The 25,390-nt window shown below is 43.2% G+C and overlaps 1 protein-coding gene across 13 annotated transcripts in view; it reads right to left on the reverse strand.

Annotated features, from left to right (window-relative positions):
- OSTN (osteocrin) overlaps positions 1–25,390 on the reverse strand; it is a 171,483-nt gene that overhangs the window by 16,334 nt on the left and 129,759 nt on the right. Inside the window, exon 1 of one of the 13 annotated variants that reach the window (XM_048864240.2) lies at positions 7,015–7,391. The exons of 11 other annotated variants lie outside the window; for them this stretch is intronic. The gene's annotated coding sequence lies outside the window, so the exon portion shown is untranslated. Of the gene's footprint in view, positions 1–7,014; positions 7,392–25,390 lie in introns of those variants that run through there. One more of the 13 variants, XM_048864241.2, reaches the window with a different exon arrangement.

A 25,390-nucleotide genomic window follows, 5' to 3' on the forward strand; every position in this document is an offset into this window, starting at 1 on the left:
GGCTGTGTAAATATATTCTGATGATGTACGAGAGTTGTTTTATCCTCATTTTCGCAGATCTCTCATGAGATCGGGCAGACTATACCCAGCAGAAATGTTTGACTTTGCTCTTGTTTCCCACACTACAAGAGAGATGAAGCAAAGTGCTTGGAATCTTATTTTGAAAGTCAAGCTATACCATGTGTCTTTGTTTCTCTGCTTCTCACATGGGCTTTTCCTTAAGTGATCAGAACAACAAGCCATCTTGCCTATTACCCTTGTACTGATATTTGCTAGTACTGGACTCTGTAGAGGAAGGTATAAAAATGGTGTTATTTTAATTAGTTTTACATGTGCTTCTGTTATCTGGTTTCATACCCTTTTCTTTTGTCCATAAGGTTTAGGAAATGGCTGATATAAACCGGACTAACTCCAGAGGAGTCAAAGGAGAGAGACAAAGGAATGAATAAGGTGAGACTGAAGTGTCCATCCATTTTGAGCAGTGATCCAGAAACTAACAGAGCTACACCAATTTACAGCAGTTGAGGATCTGGCCCGGGTTTCTTCCCCCCACCCCGTTGTGGTGCTTTATAATGTGTATTTTTGTACTTGGCTGTGCACTGAAATAAAAAGTCGCCATCTATCACCTTGCAGATAACCACATCCTGATTATTTGGATACAGGGAAGTAAAAATAAATGGTGAGGTTAAATACACCCGTTTCATATGGCTTAATGTCTGCACTGGTATTCATTCATCCCAAAGACCAAAGAGCTAAAAATGGCATCTGGCATACTAATAAAAATAAACACTATTGCACCTGCATCCCAAAAGACATTTGAATAACTAGCTGGAACTCAACTCCAGCAAAATTAGAAGGAAAGGAAATTGTAGGGACTAAGGTCCTGCTTCTGCTCCCATTGAAGTTAATGGCAAAAGTACGGTATCATTGACTTAAATGGGAGCAAAATCAGGGCCAGCTTGAGACCATATTAACCCCACCACTCCTCAGCCCTTGCTTCTGAACTCTCTATATGAGGACTATGAACCTGCTGCCCCCCTATACGCTGCCCTCTCCTGCAGCAGAGAAGCACATTGTTTCTCCTGAATGTTGGGCCTGCTGAGGTGGGAGATGGAAGCAGGATTTGCCCTTCTGCGAGTGATTTTGCCCTAAATCATTTTTGCCACTGAACGCGAAGGCAAAGCCATTGATGACGGCACCAACTGACCTCATCAAAGTCAGGGGAGTTACATTTGTGTGTGTCAGACATGAATTTGACCCACCACTTTTAACCATATTCGCAGAGTTTAGCTATTTACACTAGTTACTTCTCTTTCTTCTTTTGTTCATCTATTGTATATTCTGATGTTGCCTGAACAATTCTACTCAGTTCCTTTGTCACTTGGATTTTTTAGATGTCTGTTCCCCTTCTACTTGAATCATGACTCGAGCGTAATCTCGGGTAGGTGTTGAACCCCAGTGTTCTACCTCGGCACTCCAGACGAGAAATGTGAAGTTAGATCTGAACTGCTCTGAGTAAATTTATGACAACACAGCTCCTGGCAGGATTTGTCCTCCTTGTTGTGGGCTAGATTCCAATAGCTTTACTCATGCTGAGTAGCACTTACTCGACAAATACTCCCACTGAATTCACTGGGTCTACAAGAGGCGGTAAGGTGCTACTCCATGTGAATGCGCGTCTCAGAATCTGTGTTATCTGAAATAAATAAAATGCTGTCCAGCTTTCAACAGATAAAATCGCATGTCTGAAATTTAGACATATTTATGGGTTTCACCCATATTTTAGCTCAAAACGCAGCAAAGCTTAAATTCCTGGTATAATTCAGCATCTTTGTTGGTGTTCCAATTAAAACAGATAAAAGAAAGAACAGGATAAACAGCACCAACCTTTGTCAGAAATCTGCACGTACCATTCGAAGCGCCTTTCCAAGAAGGAAACAGAAGGCCAAAACAAAGTAGAACGCTTGACCATCTGCAACATGGTAACTCCCTAACATCAGACCCGCGGGATCTGCAGATATGTTTTTCTTTTTTCTTTTTTTCTTATAACAAAAGCGAAATGACATCCCCAAGCCAAGATGGCTGAACCAGACAGTGTAATTCATCACAGAGTTCAAAACCATTGCCTATCAAAAATGTGAACAGCCATCATTGTTCTTTCCAATTCAAATGATCATATTTCACACCACTGTGAAGATTACTCTGAGTATAAATCACAGTGCTTTATTTCTCCTGCTTGACAGTTAGCAACAGAACTGAGGCAAGACGTCATACACTGCACCGCAATCTTTCACTCTCCTGCCATTGTGCATTGATTACTCTCACACGCAAATTTTAATAGCAACATTGTAACATCTCCGCACTCCTCCAGAAATTTAGACCTTACTCTTGCAGTGAACAGGAGCGGGCAGGCCCCTGGAGTCAATGGGGCTTTGCAGGGATGTGCCTGGACGGTGTTCAGAGGCAGGATCAGGACTGCAGACTGTCACCGTGCTGCGCACCATAGACATGAGGTACTTCATGGCAACAACATGAAAACTCAGATCTTCCTGCTCTGGAAGCACAGGCCCCTACTATTAGAGGTAAAGGAGAATCTCCATTACCTGTGAGTCACGCAGGGCCTCTGACATCATTCTCAGCAATTGTAATTCCATCCAGTAGAGGGCAGTGGTGTGCACACTCAGCAAGCTGCTCATTGTACTATTTTGCAATTATTCAGGTGCCATCAAAAGTGGTCTGTTGCTCCCCGTGCTAGTTAAATGTATCGTTTTGTGAGTCTCTCCACTGAGGGTCTAACCCATTGTTCTTAAGATGCAGATGGCAGAGTATTTTATCTGAAACTAGGATATGAGCTACTAACAGATGCACTGGAGGCTCTGGGGAAAATCCTGCTCCCATTGAGGTCAATGGGCAAACTCACACGGATTTCTGTAGAAGCAGGACTGTGCCCTCAAGTGCATTCATTACCATAAAAGCCAAGGTATTCCCATATCAGAAATTTCAGTGATTTCAGAAACTTCTGGGGAGCGTTGCTTAAATGCAAATGGAATTATCAGTAATACTATGAAAATGTACGAGGAAGGGGAAAAATACCACTGCTGAATCCAGCACACAAATAGCTTAGCGTTGCTCTTTTGTTCTCATCCCACAGATGAGATATGACACACTCTGCAGAAAGCAGTCCATTTAAAAAAGACATTGAAGTATGGGACTTACTGGAAAATGCATTCCATAAATTATAAACAGTTAAAGCCAGATAGTCTCTGTTGTTAATAATGCATTTGCTGTTTTGGAAATCCACATCAATTTTTTAATTATATATATGATGCAGTCAGAATTAGCTTTTCTCTATGAGCACTTCAAACTGCCTTTTACTATTAATCTGGTTAGTGCAATGACTGAGACTGTAGGGAAATAGCTCGTGGCAGGCTTCATCTACTTAAATCTGCTAGGATCTTCCAAATCTCGTATTTAAAATTGATGAACTTTTGCCAAGAATCCAAAAGTGATGAGTGACGTTGGGAGTCCATCTGAGGGGCTTGATGTTCAGAGGGTGAGTACTCAGCAATTTCTGAAAATCAGACTCCTTTAAGGTGTCTCAAGGTGAGCACCCAAAGTCATTAATCACTTCTGAAAATCTTGACTTTGACGTATACCTTCACTCTAACAACACAGTTACCAATGCTGTATTCTTATCGCATGTGTTATCTTGCCATCTCGGCAATTCTTTTCCTGCTATTTTGGCCTATGTTAAATTGTGCTTAAATGTTTCCTTGCATTTAAACTTTGGAAAGAAGGAGATGTGGCGAGAACACGTGCATGTAGATGGTTGCTTTGGCTGTCTTTACTCAGGCAAAACTCTCATGGACTTCAGCTGGAAGTCTATCATCATGAGGACTGCAAGACTGGGCCCCTAGGGTACATCTACACTGCAGCTGACCTGAGCCTCTCAGCCCGTGGTAGACGGATGAGCTAGCTCCAGAGAAGCTAGAGCACCCAAAATAGCAACCTGGATTTTGTGCCACCAGCTATCCACCTGAATACAAGCCCTGTTATTTTTAGTGCACTAGTTTGAGTGGAGCTCGCCCGTGTCCGTCTCCCTGGGCTGGAAGGCTCACTTCCAGCTGCACTGCAGACATACCTATAATAGCAACAGGCATTCTCTTTGCTTCTCTTCGCGAGGGGACTTGCCTGTGTCAAAGGCCTGATCTTTCAGTTATACGCACAAGAGAAGCCGCTTTACTTCAGTAGGGCTACTCATGTGAGTAAGGGCTGAATCTCGGAATGTTGAATTCTCAACAGTGCTACAGGATATATACAAAAAATACCCCGGGGTTTTAAGAGGAGACTAGACACACACACACACACACACCCCCGTGAACATCTGAACTCGAACAAGCATAAATCGTGAGTAGCTCAGCTGCGGTCCATGGAGTTACACAGATGCAAAAGCAGTAGGGAGAGGATAATCAGGCATGGTCATTGTTTGCTCATTTGAATATTTTGTACAGTCCAAATAGTCCATGCAGCATATTCTAGGAACGTTTTCCTGGGAATTAGCAGGAGTTACACAATTTGGACAGCTTGCAAAACTAAGAACAATCTGTACCTATCACCCACCACAAACAAACATTTAATAACAGCAAATGAAAAAAACTTTGTCTGAAGGCAATCATGCTTGGACATCAAAATGTATCAATCACAAATGACTCTGACAAAATCCACCTAGAAGGCTAAGGGAAAAGTGCTAGATAAGCAGATTTTTTACAACATACAAGAAAAGAGCCATTAATGAGAAGCACCTATTTCCACCTTTGCTAGGCAAGATCATTGAAAGAACTACAGCATTCTTGGTATGCACTCTGGAAAACAAAACTTTATTAGACTGTTATCCATTGCCAACAAATGCTCAGCTCCTAAATCATTTATATATTTACCAAATAAGCAGGCCAACTTTTCTAAATGTTTCTAATCACTTTTACATTTCCTTTTTAAGACTTTTTTTTGCAAAAGTTTTCTTTGCTCTTCAGGCTAAGAACTAACAGCTCTTCAGTGTCACAGGCTTGTATGTCTTCAGCATTTCAAAATAAAGAAAACAAATCTTTAAAACAATCAGAAAGAGGAAATATACACAGACCTGAAATGTACAGAGATAGATACTAGGTTTTTATTCATACGTGCAGAGCAAATTTCTCTTTTCTTAACAGTGGAGGGACATAAGTGGAAGTTCTGCATACAGATAAGTACAGAATACGTTATTACAGCAGAGAATAGTGCCCATGACGACCAGCTAAAATATACTTCCATAATTATACAGATAAAGCTCTTGAGATCAGCTCTGAAAAAGAGAAGAATGTCATTACAATGGTAAGGTCAATGGCCCAAATATTAGCTGGGATGGATGATAGACACATGTAACCCTTTTGAACAAAGATCAAACCTGGTTATTGGTGAAGAAAAAATGTACAGCTGGGTGAAGATGTATTGTAGGTTGAAATTGTAGGTGATCTATTTCTTTGGGCTAACTCAGAAGCATATAAAGGTGAGTTACAATCATATTACAGGCAAGCTGTAGACAGTTGATGCATGTTGTAAACTGTAATGTTTTGAACCCGCTCAGTAAAATAACAGTCCTAGAACTCAGAGATACACTTAGCAGTTAGACGAAGTTCGAGTTATACAAACCCTGATCCATCTGAAATCAGCAGTGAGTACTGATAAGCACCATTGCTCCGAATAGTAATATTTTGCACTTATAGAATCTCGATAATTTCTTTCACAGTGTTTTTTTTTATCCATAGACTTCAAAGTGCTCTACAAAGAAAGGCCAGCAGGATTATCTCCATCCTATAGATGGGAAATTGAGGTCCAAAGAAGTTAAGTGACGCCCCCCAAGTTCATAATGAATCAGGGTCAGCGTCATGAATAATCCTCCTGATTCTCAACTCTTATGCTCTACCCATTAGAGAGGATGCAGCTTCTAAAGTGAGCAGCCGAGTAAGACTGTAGTGCACGCTCCTGTGTTTTAAGAACTGCAGAGATTTGAACCCCAGTGAACAAAGCCCATGTTGGCTCCCCGAGAAAACTCCCCCTGTTACCTCAGCAGTCTCCAGAGTGCAGACCTGAAAGTCCTTTACATTTACACACTAAGTGACCCCAGTTACGGCAGCTGAGAGAGAGTGAGATTTTGAGCCCTGTATGAAGAAAGCACAATTACAACCACTGGGCCAAACTATGCTTTCAGTTACACCAGTGCAAACCTGAGTTATTCCAAATCTGGCCCATCATTGATATTAGGATGTCCCTTTATCCTTAATGCTCTTCTGTAGACACAGGAGCTTTACAAAAAGAAATGGATAAAGAACTTGCTGGCTAAGAGCTTTCCTGGATCTAATTTCTTCATCTTGTGCCTTAAAACATGTTACAGGTAACAGCCATGTAAACATGTCACTAAAAATACGTTATTTATTAAAGCAAAGCAATCAATCTAGCTATTTAACTAGATTGGCTCTTTAATTCCTTTAGAGCCATAAAATGCATTTGATTTATTCTGAGTAGAACATAACACACAAAAGGGAAAAATCAAGGAAAAACAAGTAAAATACCACTATGATTTAGCATCTAGAGAGCACTTTACATCTTCTAAGCACTGCACAAGCATAAAAGAAAACAGCTTCTTCAATAGGGATGTGTTGTTTGACACTTGTTTAAATGCTAACTCGTTAGCTAACGGAAATATGTCTCTGTCTTCTATTATTAGTTCATTTCCAGTACCCAAATTACTAAGAGATGTGCTTCTTACTGTCAGACCCCAAAATGCAAAGAGGAATTGCACTTTTCCCATCAGACATGTGCCTGTGTGTATTTTGTGCTTGCTTGTTAATTTCAAAATGTTCAATGTTCATATACTTGACAAATAAAGCAAATATTTAAAGGGTTTCTGTAAACAAAGCAAGAGACACACACAAAAATCCCAGACCCCCCCCCACCCGCCCCGTTCGTCGCTTATCTTACCTTGCCTTGGATACAAGCAATCCCAACTTTGATGGATGTTGCTAGGATCTCCCACCCTAACTTATCCCTAACACTCAGCTTTCTTTCAGAGTTTTTATAGTCTCTGCTGTAGTCTCCAAACTCCAATCCCTGCCTTTGCTTTCACTTACATCATTTCTAAAGATTTTCCACTGATCCTTGCCCTAAACCTTTCTCTCCCTCTCACTCACACACACACTCTTGCCTCACATTTGTTATATTTATTGCTCGGATCAAGATGATTAGGTTGTAATTAAAGGTCTAGGGTTTTTTTAAAAAGAATCAGAGACATTCCTGGGAGAGGAATAATCTTTGGTAGCATTACCTTTCCTCTGAGCTCTTAGTATTGCAACCAATAATAGAGAAAACATGATGTCCTGGAATGTCTTTAAACAGCAGTAATTCGTGAGACTACAGGAATGACTGTAGAAGGGCAATATGTACTTTAGAGAGAAAAAATACAAATAGTGCATTTTTATTAGCTGGTTATTCCTGTTGTAAATTAAATGAGGTGTATATAGAAAGGCAGGCTGTTTTGTACATCTGTCCTAGGGACGTCGGTCTTTCAGTGGCATGTATGCTTATCTTAATTATGGACACTGCCACAGAGGGCCGGCTGTGAAAGCAGAGAGCCATTTTTTAATAGGCAAAGCCATGGTGCCCATTTAGTTGCCTGAAATACCAGGAAAATATGAGTCTGTCATCTTCTTTATTGCCTGTCCTTCTTCTTCCATTTGCAAAAGGGTTCGTACAATGCAAAGTACTCTTTGTCCCAATCTTAAAGAAGCATAAAATTCCTGCTTGTGGAAAATTCATGATATGAACATTTGCAGACCCCTTCTTTATTTGACAAAAGAAGGAAAGGGTATTTTTGTCACTGCTACTGCTTTGATTTTGCAATAACCCTCCCAAAACCCAGTAGGGAACGAGAAGAAATTTTATAAGTAGCTTCCTCTTATGTGTTTGGCTTGCAAAACTATTGTGGAAACTTGGTAGCCCCCAGAACTAAATCTACTGGCCCACCATCTACCCTTATGAGGATGGTTATAAAAGAAGAAATGGACAATATTTTAACCAGCTGTGAAAAAAAGTATAACTCCCTCTCCAGGCAAGGAGGACAGCAAAATGTGGCAGAACCGATATAAACCACAACAACAGTAAATGTCTGTTGCAAAATAACTTTCTTCCCATCCATGCCTGTTTCCAAAGCTGCAGCCCTTCCTTTTGGATGTGGAGTGTACCACTCTTATCCCTGCTTTTGTGACCTTACAATTAGGCAATGCAATGTGCTGGACATGGGGCTGCTGCATCTTAAAACCATTCAGAGAGTGAAGCTGGCACAGGACACAGCCACTTGCTTATGGAGAAGAGCATCTTGTTGGGAGCAAGTGACACCTGTGCTCTGGGGTCTGCATTGGTCTCCAGGTGGAATTTAAGGTTTATAAAGCCCTAACTGCTCTGGCACCAGCCTACCTGGGGATCACCTCTCTTGCCCAGGTCACACTACCATGGCCCCAGGCAGCCAGGCAGCTCAAGCTGGATCCCCCATGTTATAAAAGAGGGAGCGGCTGGCAGGGTGTTTTCTCTGTAGGCTTCAGAACTTGCCTCCCACCCCCACTGATCCAACATAGAATCATAGACTATCAGGGTTGGAAGGGACCTCAGGAGGTCATCTAGTCCAGCCCCCTGCTCAAAGCAGGACTAATCCCCAACTAAATCAACCAATCCCCAACTAAAGCCCAAATCTGGTGACTTTCTGGGCATGCTGCAAAAGACACCTATTTGACAGGGCTGCTGGAGAAGGCTGAGGGCATGCTTCCCAGATGATGAAGAGAGTAGGTGACTGGCTGACTGAGCTCCTGTGGAACTGCTGATTTTAATGCTGGTGACCTTTCATCTAATTGTATTACTGTATAATTATGTTAGTGCACCTAGAGCCTTAGACAGGCCTCTTTTATCTTAAATGCAAATAAATAAAATAAATAATTAAATTGAATGCAGCGTTTCTCAACTCAGGGATTGTCAAAGGCAATGGGGGAGAGGAGGTCATGAGATGTTGAAAACTTCATGGCAATCCAAGGAAAAGAAAACCTGGCTGCCCCACTCCCCTCAGGCCCTTACCCTTCAGGATCAAATATTTTCTGTCAAACTTTCCAAACCCACACAAAATAAGTTAGGCAGGCTTGCCATTATCATGGATGCATTTTTTTAACTCTTACTTTTATAGGAAATATAAAGGGGTTGCAGAGCTTTTTGTCTTTGAATAAGTGGCTGCCAACTTGAAATGGTTGAAAGACACTGGTTTGAGCCGTTCTATTTTCTTCTAAAACTTAATGGCAACCAAAAAATTAACCCCTGGAGGTGACTTTTCATCCAGGTGTGTCAAGAATTCATGTTAATGGGGGCCCAAGGGTCCAATCAAAGTTCATTGAAGTCAGAGGGGGTTGGACTGGGCTCTAAATACCACATACAACAACGCGTTGCAAAGTTACCCCATAGTATAAGCATTTATATTCAGCATTGTCCACCATGTGCTACCATTGGAGGTTTGGCCCAGTCTTAAGCCCTCGCTTAGTGCATGCTGCTCAGCATCCCACAAACCTGTTTTCATTTACTAAAAAAGCAGGCCCATCCTGGGTTTTTAAGCCTCCTCAGCTGAACTCAATGATTAAATCTGCTTAAAGATGACTGGCCTTCACCAGCCAGGGCTGTAGGAGAATTTTGTCCCGACGCACACTTGCTCTTATGAGCTATACGTAGGTCGTGTGACATGATCATCTTGGTAGCTGTCGCTTCATGCCTCAGGCACCGCCCCCCTTCCAACTGACCCACTGTCTTCTCCTTGTCCCCAGCACTGTTGGCTCACTGGGCTGTCTCAGCCATCCTGCTAAGACACAAGAGTTCGCCCCTTCCTGACTTAACAAATCAAACTAAAAGGAAACAATAGCTCCTATCCCTCCTTAGACTACATGGCTCTTCCTCTGCTGGCCCAAGCTGCACCCTCACAGGGTCACACAATATATTCTCCCTCGCTGGACTACAGTTTCTCTTCTAGCCCCATCCTGGGCTCAGCAGCCCATTTGCCCTGTTGGCGCAGGGCCACAGAAGGGAGACTCGGTTCTATCCTGGCTGCAAGTCCCCTCCAGGCTCCATAAATAAGTACAAGCATTATCTCCCTTCAACAGCCATCCATACAACTTCCTTCTGGTCCCTCCTTGGGGTCTTTCTCTGTCCAGTCCCTAGAGCCTTTCTCTTTCTTGCTCTGTTCCACCAGCTGTCTTCCCAAGCCTGCTACCATGGGCAGACCAACCTGAGATCACACCCCCACCCTCCCCACTGAACAGCGGGCTGCTAGTTATATAATCATCCTGGCCAATCAACTAACCCCTCCCCCAGTCATATGACCACCAACAATCTCTTCTGGAGACTACATTTCCCAGTCCTCCCCATTCTTAAAGGGCCAATTCTCCAATTATGCCAGGGCTTGCAGGACCTGCTCTTAAAGGGGCTGCCTGATTGTGTTACGGGTACGTTATTATTACTTCAATGTTCCTGTGGAAAGAATAATATTAACTGGAATTCTGCTCATTTGTCTGGAACAAACATGAGCGTGTCAAAGTTTAAGAAGAATTCTAGTCTCTACACACAAAGCACTGGGCTGTGATTTCTAAGAAGATTTACTCACTGATTTAAACTGGCTTCAGTGGGCCTACTCCTGTGAGTAAGTGCTCACCAGTTGACTAAGTGTTACAGAATCAGAATGAGCTGCTGCATGTTAAAAATGGAGCTCTACACTATGATGCATTTGCAGCATTCCTGGCACTCCAGAACAGGCAACTTCATTCAAGCAGCCTTTCTGCTATCACCAGCTTGTGACGTCATGACGGAGTACATCGGTGTGGTTCAGTCCATCACCTGGCAAATTCCAATTATATATTCTCCCGGGGATTCATTCATGTTGATTTATTGTTTGCATTTTAGCAGCAAGCAGAGGCTTCAGTCAGGAGTGGAGTCGCAGGTGTGGTACAATCTCAGAGGAAGACTTCACCCATCATCCCACAGATTGAACTCCACCAAAGTCAATGGGCATTTTGCATAAATCACCATGGAATGACATGGCTCCAAAGCTGTAAAAGTCTGCAGTCTGTATAGTGCCTGCTTTTCATAGATTCATCGATTGCAAGATCAGAAGGGACCAATGTGATCATTCAGTCTGACCCCATGTATAGTACAGGCCAGAGACCTTCCCCAACATACTTCCTAGAGCAGATTGTTTAGAAAAAATATCCAGTCTAGATTTTAAAATGATCAGTGATGGAGAATCCACCACAACCCTTGGTAAATTGTTCCAAGGGTTAATTACTCTCACAGTTTAAAATTTACTCCTTATTTGCAATCTGAATGTATCTAGCTTCAACTTCCAGCCACTAAATTGCGTTAGACTTTTCTCTGCTCGACTGAAGAGACCATTATTAAATATTTGCTCCCCATGTAGATACTTACAGACTGTGATCAAGTCACCCCTTAACCTTCTCTTTTTAAAGCTCAATCGATTGAGCTCCTAGAGTCTGTCACTATATGGCATGTTTTCTAATTCTTTAATCATTCTTTTGGCTCTTCTCTGAACCCTCTCCGATTTGTCAACATCCTTCTTGAATTGTGGACACCAGAACTGGACACAGGATTCCAGCAGAGGTCGCATCACTGCCAAAAACAGAAGTAAAATAACCTCTCTGTTCCTACTTGTGATTCCCCTGTTTATGCATCCCAGGGTTGCATTAGCCTTTTTGGCCACAGCATCACACTGGGAGCTCATGTTCAGCTCATTATCCACAACTCCCAAATCTTTTTCAGAGTCTCTACTTCCCAGCAGTCATAATCATTGTGAAATACTGAATGCATCTGATGAAGTGAGCTGTAGCTCATGAAAGCTTATGCTCAAATAAATTTGTTAGTCTCTAAGGTGCCACAAGTCCTCCTTTTCTTTTTGCGAATACAGACTAACACGGCTGCTACTCTGAAACCTGCCAAAGGTATAGAACATTTTCTCAGATTGAGCCATATGCTGTCAATTCTTACTCAATGGAAATGTTACTTGAGTAAGGATGGAGTAAGAACACCAGGATTTAGTTCACTGTGGTTGTTAGAGCTGGCCACAATGTTTGCTAAAACATCTGCCATCAAAAATAGGGGTTTCCAGTGGAAAAAAAGTGGGGGAAATGTTAAAAGGTAGAGAAAGTGGGATTTTTCCCACCAAAATGATCTGAATTTTTTTTGGTGAAAACTGAAATTGTTCACAAAAAATCCCAATGAAAGCAAAATTTCTTTGTTTTTCTCTAAAATGTTCATGAAAAACAAAAGCTCCATTTCAAGCAGGTCTGATAATTATTATACTTGATGCCAAAGAACTAAACACCTCAGGCCAGATCCTCAGCAGGCATCAGTCATTGTAGCTCTGCAGACGTTAATGGCACTGCACTGATTTACATCCGCTGAGAGCCTAGCAGGTAGCTCTTTTACCTCAGAAGTCAGTTGGCCAGATTCTGATCTCAGTTATAACAACGTAAAACCAGAGCAATGTCAGTGGAATCACACCAGATTTACATAAATGTATCTAAGAACAGAATCCAGCCCAGCATTGTATGATGCTATTATTGCTGGGGAGGAATGTCCAATATTGTTTTTCTTACTCCTTTGTCTGCTGTGTCAGCCATCTTGAATTGTTTAAAGTATGGTGCCTTCTTCAGTTTAGTAAAACATAGTGTTTTACCCATTGTAATGTGTCTTTTTTAAAGCTCCAAAGCCAAGTGACCACATCATGAACTCATGACCAGAGAAGCTGCAGTATTTTAATATAGTCACTATGGTTTTCACTTACAAAAGTGCAAGTAAGTATGGCTGGGTTATATCAAACCTCGAAAAAGCAAGTTGGAAGAATGGAAACACTTTCAGATCCTGAACTGGTATGGAATGGGACTAATCACTTAATTCACCTTTTTTGTGTGTGTGTGTATATATTGCCAGAGAGCAGATGACTATAAGAATGTCTCTTTACACACACACACACACACACACTCACACAATGAAAGCCAAAAAGATGTAATGCATACACTGTGCATTAACAATGTGCACACATGTTTTCTGAATAAAGATAAATTTTGCTTCAGAAGGAAAGAATCATCCTAGGATCTCTATTATTAAACCTGCACACTGTCAAAAGTAGCCTTTTGTTGTGTCACTTCCATTTAAGATGACTCCTTGCAGCTACATAGATTATGAAAGGGCAAAACCCACAAAGTGAAGTTAATTTACAAAATCAAAGTCTATAACATTTTGGAGGAATGTTAGACTTTTTATTAATAGTTTCCAATGTCTAAAATGCCATTTGGGTCTGAATTAAGTACTTGTGGGAGAAACCAAATCACAGGCATCCTGGAGGACCATAATAATAATAATAAATAGTCCAGGAAAGTTGATTGCAGGGCAGGCTTTCCTCACACCTCCCCAACTATGAGGGGAAAGGACATGTCTTGGAGTGAAAAATACTGTCTATCCTCCATGCCCAAGTCCGTGGCCCCACTGCCAAGACTATAAAGAGCTTTACCAATTGCGATGGTAAATAAACTGATATGGACAGTTTTCCTCTAGGGCCTGGACAGACAGCACCATCTCATTTCAAACAGACCACCAAAAAAACCCATCAGATGGTGGCAATTTTTAGTCTCTACCGACCTGGTGTGGAGTCAAACTGGCAACCTAGAAACGCAGAGCTGTAGAGCCTATTCCCTGTCCACGGAGCCATGTAACTGTGAATTGGTGTCTTACTAAATATAAGATGACATCTATTGAGCCAGCTTAGTCTTCCAGGTTTAGGTAAGGAAAAAAACAAGGGCTTTCAATTTTTTTACACTGATTCTTTTGTCCAGTGTAGCCATTTGTGCTGATGTGGTTCATTACCTGAAATAAACTCTTTTCGATCCATCCAGCCAAACGTTTTTAAGGAGCCACTGACCCGCCAAAGTGTAGCAAAGTATATGCCTTTGCAATGGAACACATACTTTACTCTTAAAGCTAATTACAAATGTGGCTATAGAAGCATGACATTGAATGCAAGGTTAGAGTTTAGCATTGTGGCACGGAACTGCCAAAATGAAAGATATGTGGTTACGTGAAAAAATCATCAGTGCTCCATACTGAGCTCCCAGCTTTTGCAGTTCCAGGCAGTACCTTTCCCCACAGGGCTGGGCTCTCAACCTCTTCTGCACCACTCACAGCTTTTTATTCACATCCCCGGAATTCGGAAAGTGGAATTCACCGACAGCAAGGGGGAAATCGAAGAATTATAAATGATGATGAGGCTTAGTGTGATGGCAAAGGTCTGGCGAAAAAGGGCGGGGGCACATGATAACCCTTAGTCACCCTACTCTGGGCTCTGATGCCATCATTACCAATAAAGGGAGTCCAGATGGGCCTGGATGGGAGTCTCCAAACAATGCTCGGTGCTGGAGGAAATGGAACCAGAGACCATCTTTTTGTTATAAATGTATGTATAGCGCCTAGCACAACAGAGCCCTGTCCCTTGATTGGTGGCCTCTAGACACTACTACCATAATAGTAATAAATAATAATAATGAGTAGGCCACATTCTTCCCTCTTAGTCAATATTGAACCAATCCTCAGTATGGTGCTGGTGAGCTGGGGCTGCTGGGACTGATTCTGATCTTATTTATGTTGATTTTGCTCTGGTAGAAATGCCCTGACTTCAGCAGAGTTACTCCCCAATTTACTCCATATAAGTTACTTCAAAATCACACCTGCTGTCTTATAGCTGAGATGTAAAGCTGAAGCCTTTGGCCACTTGTGATTATTAAAGATCCCATGACACTTACTACGTTTGCCCTGGTATTCTGGCCAAATTCCAAATTCCTGTTACTTCAAATGGACACCAACATTTTCACCATAGATTCATAGATTTGAAGGCCAGGAGGGACCACTGTGATCATCTAGTCTGACCTCCTGTATAGCACAGGCCAGAGAATGTCCCCAACATAATTCCTAGAATAGAGCTTTTAGAAAAACATCCAATCTTGATTTTAAAATTGTCAGTGATGGAGAATCTGCCATGACCCTTGGTAAGCTGTTCCAATGGTTAATTACTCTCACCTGTAAAAATGTACACCTAATTTCCAGTCTGAGTTTGTCTAGCTTCCACTTCCAGCCATTGGATCATTTTAGACCTTTCTCTGCTAGACTGAAGGGCCCATTACTAAATATTGTTCCCCATGTAGATTCTTATAGACTGTGATCAAGTCACCCCTTAATCTTCTCTTTATTAAGTGAAATAGATTCAGCTCTTTAAGTTTGTCACTGTAAGGCAAGTTTTCAAATCCTTTAATCATTCTCATGGCTCTTCTCTGAACCCTCTGCAATTTATCAACCTCCTTCTTGAACTGTGGACACCAGAACTGGACACAGGATTCCAGCAGCGGTTGCACAAGTGTCAGATACAAAGGTAAAATAACCTCTCTGCTCGTACTCAAGTTTCCCCTGTTCATGCCTCCAAGGATCGCATTAGCCTTTTTGGCCATAGCGGAAGCTCATGTTCAGCTGATTATCTATTCCCTTTTTCAGTAGTTTTCAGAGTCACTGCTTCCCAGGGTAGAGTCTCCCGTTGTGTAAGTATGGTCTACATTCTTTGGTCCTAGATGTATTATACATTTACATTTAGCCATATTAAAATGTCTATTATTTTTTTGTGCCCAGTTTACCAAGTGATCCAGAGAGCCTTGCATCAATGACCTGTTCTCTTCATTATTTACCACTCCAATTTTCGTGTCATCCACAAACCTTTTCAGTAAGGATTTTATTTTTTCTTCCAGGGCACTAATAAAATTCTCCAATAGCGTAGGGCCAAGAACATATTCCCACGGGACCCCTCTAGAAACACACCCATTCAGTGATGATGCCCCATCATAATTAAATCATTGTGTCGTGATGCTGTAATCTGCTAAACAGCTGCTGCATTATAACAAAGAGCAACAACAGAAATGATAAATTGCATAGTGCTCTTCATCTTCAATTATCTTTGCAAACATTAATCAGCCAAGAGGTGGCTGCATCTCATCTAGTGCCAGTTGGATTCTTCATTACAAGTTAAATTATCTGATGAACTGAGACCTTTCATCTTCAGCATTGGAACATTATGAATTTATTTGCTCCTTACAGTTGTTGATTGTTTCTGTTATGTGATTAGACACCTCAGATACAAGCCTGGTCTACACTTAAAAGTTTAGCTGGCATCACTATATCCGTTAGGGGTGGTGTGTTTTATTTGTTTGTTTTCATTTGGGTTTTGGTTGGTGTTTTTTTCCTGACACAGCAGTGCCAGGAAAAGCCCTAGCGAAGATGCACTTATCGCTTATTTCTCTCCGCTGCACTGGCATGAGCTATACCGGCAAAAGGACCTTTTTGGCAGTACGAGCTGCCTCTGCATTAGAAGGGTTTGTTGGTATAGCTATACGGGAAGAGCAATGCTGGCAACATTTTAAGTGTATCCCATGCTGTGTAAGATTCTTTCTTTTCACTGGTTGCATAGCCCAGAGGTTTAAAGAGAAGTCTAAAGAATGAGGAATGACAAGTAACCAATAGCAAATAACTGATCCTGTGGTTTATGCAGGAATACCTGCTTTGCATGCATAGCTTGGTATTTGTACATCATGAACCTCATCCCTGTGCCACGGTTCAGCACAAGGACTTGTAGGGCTCAAGTGGGACGGAAATTTCACATAGGCCTTAGGCTGGCTCTTTGCATAGGTGTGAATTTCACCCACAAAGAACAATCATTCTCCAAACAAAAATCCTATTGTCATGGATGTTCACAAATAGTAAATAGAAAGGGGACGCAACATGACTGACCTGAACCCCAATGAGTGGTCATTGTGAACACTGTCTCTACTGTATCTGTACCTAATTTCAGCAATGGACGGTACCTTATATCCCTTAATGGGCCGATCCTTCTCCTGCCAAGGTCAAGGCTAATCTTTACTTTTTGAGTTCTGTGGGACCAGGATCAGGCTATAGTCTGCAAAGTGCTTTGTGATGAAAGCTGCTCTGCACATAATGACCTACAAAAAAGTTGCATTAAAAGAATACTAAAGTTTCATAGTCAAACTCTCAAAAGTAGGAAAAATGCCGGAATTAAGGGCTGCCCGTCCATCTGTAATACAGCCCCTTGTGCGCATACATTATGGTACAATCGTCAGTTACATGATCACCCAGTATTTTTTCCAGAGATCCCTGGCCTCTTTCGGTGCACAGGATGGCCTGTACTAACTACTCATAGTTAGCTATAAAATATTTATTTGCTCCTTACAATTGTTCATTGTTTCTGTTATGTGATTAGACACCTAATATTTATTTTTATCCTCATCATATAAAGCGTGGCCCCAGGCTTTATTTATTGCACACTATTCAAACTCTGCTCTGAAGAGAGAATTATTAATTTCCTCATGAGCTTGTCTCTGGTGCTAATTGCTATAGTATCTGAGTGATTCCTAAACACTAATGAATTTCTTGTAACACGCTTGTGAGGTGAGGAGGTGGTATAATCCCCATGGTCCTAAAGGGGAGGCAGAGAGAGACTAAGGTAAAAAGTCTCTTCTAACTTGGGGTGCCCAATCTGAGACACCTACGGCCTGATGTTTCAGAGTAATTAGCATTATAGCACTTTATTTGCTCAGAGCACAGCTCTCATTGACATCAGTTGCTGCTGTGAGCGCTCTGCACTTCTGCAAATCAGACCTTGGGTCTCAAGTCAGGCACCTGGAAAATGAGGAACACACAGTTAGTGACCACCTGTGAACATTTTGGGTTAAGTGATTTGCCCAGCGACACACAGGAACTCTATGGTAGAGGCAGGGATAGAATCCAATTTTCCAGGGCACCAGTCAACTAAAAAACAGCAAATTCTCTTCCAGCAATCCCCTATCTCATTGCCTACAAACCTTCCTGCATCAGCAACAAATGAGACTGGGTCCTATGGACAACCGTCCTTCTCTGCATAACCCTGATTCATCCCCAGAGCAGGTCCATTCTGTGCACTGAGGGAGGCAGGGGTGATGTGAAAAAAACAGGATGTGATCATTGTAATTACAGCCTGGGTCATAAAGCAAAGTCACAAAGGGATGCAGACAACCTTAACATTGGCATTTCCTAATTTTTGAATGCTTGACTTTGCAACGTTAAAAATGTTCTTTCAATGCAGGCTTATTGGGTGCCATTTCCAAGGGTTTTTTGGGAAAAATGCTGAGAATAAAATTTGGAATCATGTGGAACCATAGTGAGCTGCACACGGGACATCGGCAAGGTTGGCACCTTTAGATCCAGAGCACAGACTCTGCTACTTGAAGAGAAAATACTCTAGTGGTTATAAACTCTTCTTCCCCGTCAGCCCCCTTCTGCCCTTGCCCCTTGCAGAGAGTCAAAGATTTTTAGGCCAGACAGGACCATTAGATCATCTAGCCCAGGGGTGGCCAACCTGTGGCTCCGGAGCCCCATGTGGCTCCTCAGAGGTTAATCTGCGGCTTCTTGTCTAGGCACCGACTCTGGGGCTGGAGCTACAGGAGCCAACTTTCCAATGGGCTGGGGGATGCTCACTGCTCAACCCTTGGCTCTGCCCCAGGCCCCAGCCCCACTCCACTCCTTCCCTCAAGGGCCCTGCCCCTTCCCCTGAGTCTGCCGCGCCCTTGCTCCTCCCACCCCCCAAGCCTCCTGCACACCACAAAACAGCTGATTGCGGCAGGTAGGAGGTGCAGGGATGGAGGGTTAGGTGCTGATCAGCGGTGCTGCAGGAGGGTGGGAGACACTTGAGCGGGGTGGGGAGCTGATGCGGGGCTGCTGACTTATTACTGTGGCTCTTTGGCAATGCACAGTGGTAAATTCTGGCTCCTTCTCTGGCTCAGGTTGGCCATCCCTGATCTAGTCGAACCTTCTGCATAACACAAGCCACAGAATTTCGTTCATTACTTGTGTATTGAGCTCACTGTCTTTCTTCAACTAAAACAGCAAGGCTCCTAAGCCTCAAAGTCTGTCCCCATTCTCCCTCTGTCCCTGTTCCTCCCCCACTGCAGAAGTACGACTCTTCTACTCCACTGCCCCTAGTCCTCCCTATCTCTGCCATTCTCCCACCACCTGGGCTCTTCCCCCTGCTCCTCACCCCTTTGCATTGCAGCCAGGAGGTTTGCTCTTTCTCCTCCACACTTCCTGAGCACCAGGACAGCAAAGGAGAGCCAGACACCCTGCTCTGAGTTTCTGTGCCCACCATCACTGCAGCGCACCAGAAGACTGGGAGACCGGGGTGAAAAGCTTGCTCAGTCCTCACGGTCCCAGAATGGCGCATACTCGGTGCAAATGGAGTCTTTGGAGAATTTGGCTGGCCAATCCTAACAAGTCTCTGCTAAGCCTGTGTGAACTGAGATTTTCGGTAGCTCATAAATTAGCCAGATTTGGTGGATTTTCCTGGGGAAGGCAAAAGGCACACCCTTGATCCCAGGGTGGCCCCCTTGCCAAACATCAAGCCCCCTGCTCCAAAAGACCTGGCTTGCTAAAGTTTCTCAGTGAAAATCTTGCAGAATTTTTTTCATGACAGGGAGAAAACATATTTACCCCTAACCTTGTTCGGCGAAATGGTGGAGCCAGTTTTGCTGAAACTTTCAAAACAAAGAAACTCAGCCTGAGGCAGACACCTGGCATAAAAAACTTCAGCCCAGACTGTTAAAGTTTAGCAAAGTTACAAACCACTGACAACATGGCCCTATGATGAGACGCGTTAGGCAATCTTACCTGTAGGTGTTGCTACTATCTCCGCCTACATAAAATACAGCAGCTAGAATACTACAGAGCTGAAGAAGTAATTAATAATCAGCACCGGGAATGTAATCCTTGGGGCATCAGCTACTCAGGCCAAGCTGTGGTACATGAAAGACCATATAACATCATCTTTAAAATTCAACAGATACCTTCCCTCGCTTAAACCCTGTAATGCTTCCATGAAGACACAGACATCTCGGGGTTCAGTATTCACACTGTCTGTGCCTTTACCTGTCCTGCTCTCATTCATCACATCAGCTCACTTCCTTACGTAGGAACGCACATTTCACACAAAGCCCTCAAAGCTTACACCTCTTCCTTCCATGCTCCTGGCCCAAGTTATCCCAGGTGTGAGTCAACTGGATTACACCAGGGAGGAATCTGGCCCTCGATCTGCATTATCCATCAGGGCAGATGTACTGGCGTTGTGCTTACTTGACAATTAGGCTTGGAACCCAGACGCAAAAATGTAATGGAGTTTCTCATGTAACCATATATTTATTTTGGTTACGTGCGGCTTCAAGACAAATCTAAAATGGTGCTGGACAGCTCTGCTGCCCTCAAAAGAAGTTTGTCAGCAGAGTAACAATAATGTTCTGCTGCTGAAAATGATGTGCTGGGCTTTATGGTCAGCTTTTAGGTTTCAAAGTGCTTTTTTCCCCCTTTGATATTTGAGCCCTCCCCGAGCAGCAAATCCTCTGGGTGTGTACATGGCTCTCCAAGCAATGGTCACAGGAAGACCTAGACAAGCGCAAAAAAATACGCTGACGGCATCTGAAAATGATTTGTAATGTTTGAGCCGCATGACCTCAGTCGCATTAACATAGTGATTTAAATACTGCGGACGGCTTGTCTGATCTTCTTTTAGAAAGTTCTTATTGGAATTATTAGGCATCCAAGATATATTTAAAACCAACCATCCACCATTGGAATGAAATAGAGAGCAGATAATGCTGACTAAGCATTGTGTACCCAATCTTGCAGCCCTTATTCAAGCAAGTTGCCGTCAAGGGAACAATTCATGTAAGTAAAGAATCCACATATCAGGAAGAACTGCAGGGCCAGGCCCTTAAATTGCACCTTGTCATGCAATACGGTAGTGTAGATGCTACCTGACATATGGCCCCTTATGGACTCAATGCAGGAATCTTAACAGAAGTAGAACCTTGCTATATTAGAGCAAAGCTGCCGTCAGAAAAATGACTGTAAAAATAATATTGTGAGGTCCACTTCTTATTCTCTGTCAGTGACTTCCAAGAAGATGATGGATTTTCCTAACCAACAGTTTTGCAAATGCAAAATGGGAAGCTGGGATGTGGAAATACAGCTATGGGTTTAGGATTCTCTCCACCCCATCTTAGATACAACTGCACCCAGATTCAGTTCGATGGATGTCACAGAAGTACCTACATGATCGATCAAGCCATACCAGTAAATACTTCAAATGTAAGCTGCGTGGGGCAGGGACCTCCTTGTTGTTCTTGTTTGTACAGCGCCTAGCACACAGGGGTCCTGCTCCACAACTGGGGCTCTTAGGTGCTTCACAATACAGATAGATAGATAGATAGATAGATAGATAGATAGATAGATAGATAGATAGATGGGGTGTATGGGGATAGATAGATAGATAGATAGATAGATAGATAGATAGATAGATAGATAGATGGGGTGTATGGGGATAGACAGATAGATAGATAGATATTCATCCAAAAGAACTTAGCTGACAACACTACCACCGGTGCACAAGGCAGAACAGAATCCAGCTCTCGCTTCCATAGCTAAATAAGCTCTGCAGGACTGACAGGAGTGAAACCTTGCTTCGGTCTGTAAAGTGAGTGGACCCTCGAAGGCCCAGGGGAAGCAGGCATGCTGAGCAAGAAGGGGCCATTTGCACATAGGCACTTCTCTGACATGCTTTAATATTCCTAATTTATGGCCAATTTCTGCAAAGTGCTGAGCACCCTGAGATACTGCTGGGAGCAACAAGCACTCACCATACTGCAGGGGGCATTCGGCAGCTCACAGGATCAAGCAGAGAGCTAGCGGCTGGGAAATATGTACACAGACCGGGCAGTCTCTTTCCTCCTGCTCACAATATACTCACAGGACCAAATCTGTTTGGAGTTACTTGGGAGTAAAGCTGAAGTAAATCAATGGGTTTCATACACTTACACTGGTTTTACATTGGTGTCACTTCACTGACTACAGTGGAGTTACTCCTAATTTACACTAGTCTGAATGAGATCAGAATCAGGCTCAATAGACCTTACACTGGAGTAATAGAGAGCAGAATCTGTCCCATGTTTCCCCTGGGCAGATACACCATCACACAAAACTGCTGTAATTGGCATTAGTGGTAGCTTGACCATTGATTTCAGTGGGAGTAAGCACCCAGCTGGATACAATCTGGAGCCCAGGGGGGCTGGTTAGATAGGCAATCAGGTCTGAAAAAAATAAGGCCCCCAAATGTCATCCTAAACTTAACTGAACCACAAACAAACTCCTCTGGAGATTTAAAAACGCTCTGTTATTTATCTCCCCCTCATTCTTTTTATATTCTCGCCCCTGTGATCCAGGTTGAAGCAGGGATCAAAACTGGAGCCTGGTTCTTCACTCATGCTGATTTCCAGCTGAGTAACCCTGCTTACTTCAGGGGTGCCACTCCTGATTTACACCTCTCTAATCAAGGCACCCCCAGCTGCATGGAAGGATAGTCCTGGGTGAAGGCCCTGGACAAAGATTCAGGGAAGCTGGGTTCAGTTACGCACTCTGCTATGCATTCCCTGGGTGGGGTTGGGCAAGTCTCTTAATTTCTTCCTGCCTCATTTCCGCATCTCTAAATTGAGGATAATATGCCTTCCTTTCTTCCCCTTTTCCCATCTTGCCTGTTCAGACTGTAAACTCTTCAGAGCGGTGGCTGTCTCTCGCTATCTGTATGTCCAGCGCCTAACGCCAGCCTCAGTGGGGTCTTCTCGGCACTACGGTAATGCAAACAATATGGTAGAGATACTACCACCCCTAGGGGGCTGATCTCCCCGTTTCATGGGTTTAAACACAAACCTCTCTCTTACAATATAATCTGCAAAGGCTCACACAGCTTTAAGCAGGCAAGTGCTGTAGCTAATGACCCCGTGAGTTATTCTTTCGGGCTATGTGAAATATTCAGTGTCAGAGAAAAGATTTCAAGCTGCACAGACAGCTTCATAGTTAGAAAGCAAAGAAACCTCAGCAACGGGAACTGACAGTGACTTATTGCTGGAGGTGCGGGGAGCGCTCGCTGCTCCTCCTGTTACCAAAATGTCAGGGTTTGAAAGTGATGTTTTTTATTAAAGCACCGCAGGAGTGCAAAGATCTGTGTAAACTGAGAGGATAATCGCCACGCCGGCAGAGCATGAACGGCTTGACTGTGTTGAAATTATGTTATTTGGTGTCCCTCTAATTTGTCACATGACTGGATGCTTAAAAAGCCCCACGGCATGTTTTTTTAATCTGGGTCTATGACAATTGCTTTTCCTGCAGCGGACGATGATTTGTAAAGTGATTTTTCTTATTCCCAAACCACCCAAAATTTTGTAAATTGGTTTCCACGAATTACAAGTGGTTTCGAAGTAACCCCTGGCTCAGGGCGTTGCTCTGCTTTGGGGCTTTCGCTGCCATGAGATCTAGTCCAGGGAAGATGGTTATTTCTGAATTATTCTATTTTTACATTGACATTTCTTTTGCAGCAAGACTGCAGGAGACTCAACATTGTCCCCGCTCTCTTCATTATTCTTATTCCCAAGCAGGATTTCTTCCCAGCAGCAGAAACTCTCTGCTGGTTGCAGTTCCACCACACGTTTCTTCCTCTGCCCAGGAATGTGTGCCGCAGGGCCAGATCAGAGCTGCCTGCTGCCATGGGCCCCCACCCCAGCACCAGCTAGAGCGGTATATTGCCGGGGAGTATGATCAACTTCCCACTGAAACTGGACTGGGATCTCCATCTGATCTTCCAGAAGACACCAACTAGCTATCCAATGGTAATGACTTTTGGTCACTGTTGGCTGAGGATAGACTTGAACCAGCAGCCTAGATGAGAAAGGCGCAAGGCCTGATTGTAAACACTCACCAATGCGAATCAGGAGTGACTCCACTGACATCAGTGGATGCTGAAAGCGCCAAACATTTCAAAGAGGGAGTTCAGCACCTCACAGGATCAGTCCCTAATGTCACCCTAGAGCAGAGGTGGCAGCTAGAGAGACAGCAATGATATATAATCCATCCCAGTTCCAGGAACTGTGGCTGTAGTACGTAGATCCTGGGTATGCACCTCTTGGCCTGGGAATCATTGGCAATCAGCGCTATTGCAGCAGTGATAGAGAGCGGGAGAGATGGAACAACATTCTGCGAGGCCCCCTCTTGCAGCGGAAGCCCTAGAAGATTGGCATATTTTTATGGCCATGATACTTATGCACTAATGACCAGATAGAATTATTTTGAAAACCATTCTCCTAGCAGCAAAGGATCCAGACTTGGTGTTTGCTAGCTGCCTTGAGGATCTGATAAGTATCTTGGTCTCACAGGTGTCTGATCTTGTCTCTTCCCAGCTAGGGAAGCCAAATGGGCAAAGTTAATTTTATTTGGGTGTTTTAAATATTTCTTCAGACATGATTTAATGACCTACCTGAAAAAAGTAATGCTTATCAGGGAAAGAGGGTTCTAACAACTGACCAGGAGGAGGAGGAAGAGGGGAAGAGAAAGGATAAACAAATGAATACGGACACAAGATCTAGCTGTATTCCAAGCACAAACAGTGGAAAATACAGTCTGGTGCCAGGGACTGCTTGAATCCAAATTCTCTTTCTATGTATCAGCCTCTCCTGAGGAAAAAAAAAGAATGTAAAGGAGCAGAAATAATCATCAGACAAACTCTGGAAGCAAGAACTGCTTGTTCAGGTGAATTGCCATGAAAAATCCCCCTCTGGTTCCAGAGATATTAACACATTCCCTTCGCCCTCTGAACTAACAGCATCCACACACATAGGAAAAGGAGAGAGAGAGAGATCTCTTTGCAGAACAACTCACAGCCAGTCTGTGATTACAGCCGGGCAGTAAAAGATCATGGCAAACATGGACTGTAAGAGGAGAGGTGGAGGTTCCGTGTGACGTATGGAATAATGCCCAGGCAGGAGATATGTAGTGGACACTGGTAGCTTGCTGGATGCATGCACCTGTGAAGCACTCGTATCTCCTTCACTTGCTATGGATGGTTGTACTAGCGATAACATGGCCATCCAAAGTCAGGCCGATGGGGCAGAAACTGAGCGAGGCCACAGCTTAGGAAATGCACCCAGCAGCCAGGGGTAAGAAAAAGCACACCAGATGCTCATCTTCAATCGCTTCACTGGAGCTATGTTGATTTGCACCAGTGATCTCACAATGGTGAGAATCTATCATAACTCCAGGTACTGGAGTAACACTAGTGTAAATGAGATTCTGCCTCAGACACATACAC

The sequence above is a fragment of the Caretta caretta genome, chromosome 9 (assembly GCF_965140235.1).
Source record: "Caretta caretta isolate rCarCar2 chromosome 9, rCarCar1.hap1, whole genome shotgun sequence".
Taxonomy (NCBI): Eukaryota; Metazoa; Chordata; order Testudines; family Cheloniidae; genus Caretta; species Caretta caretta.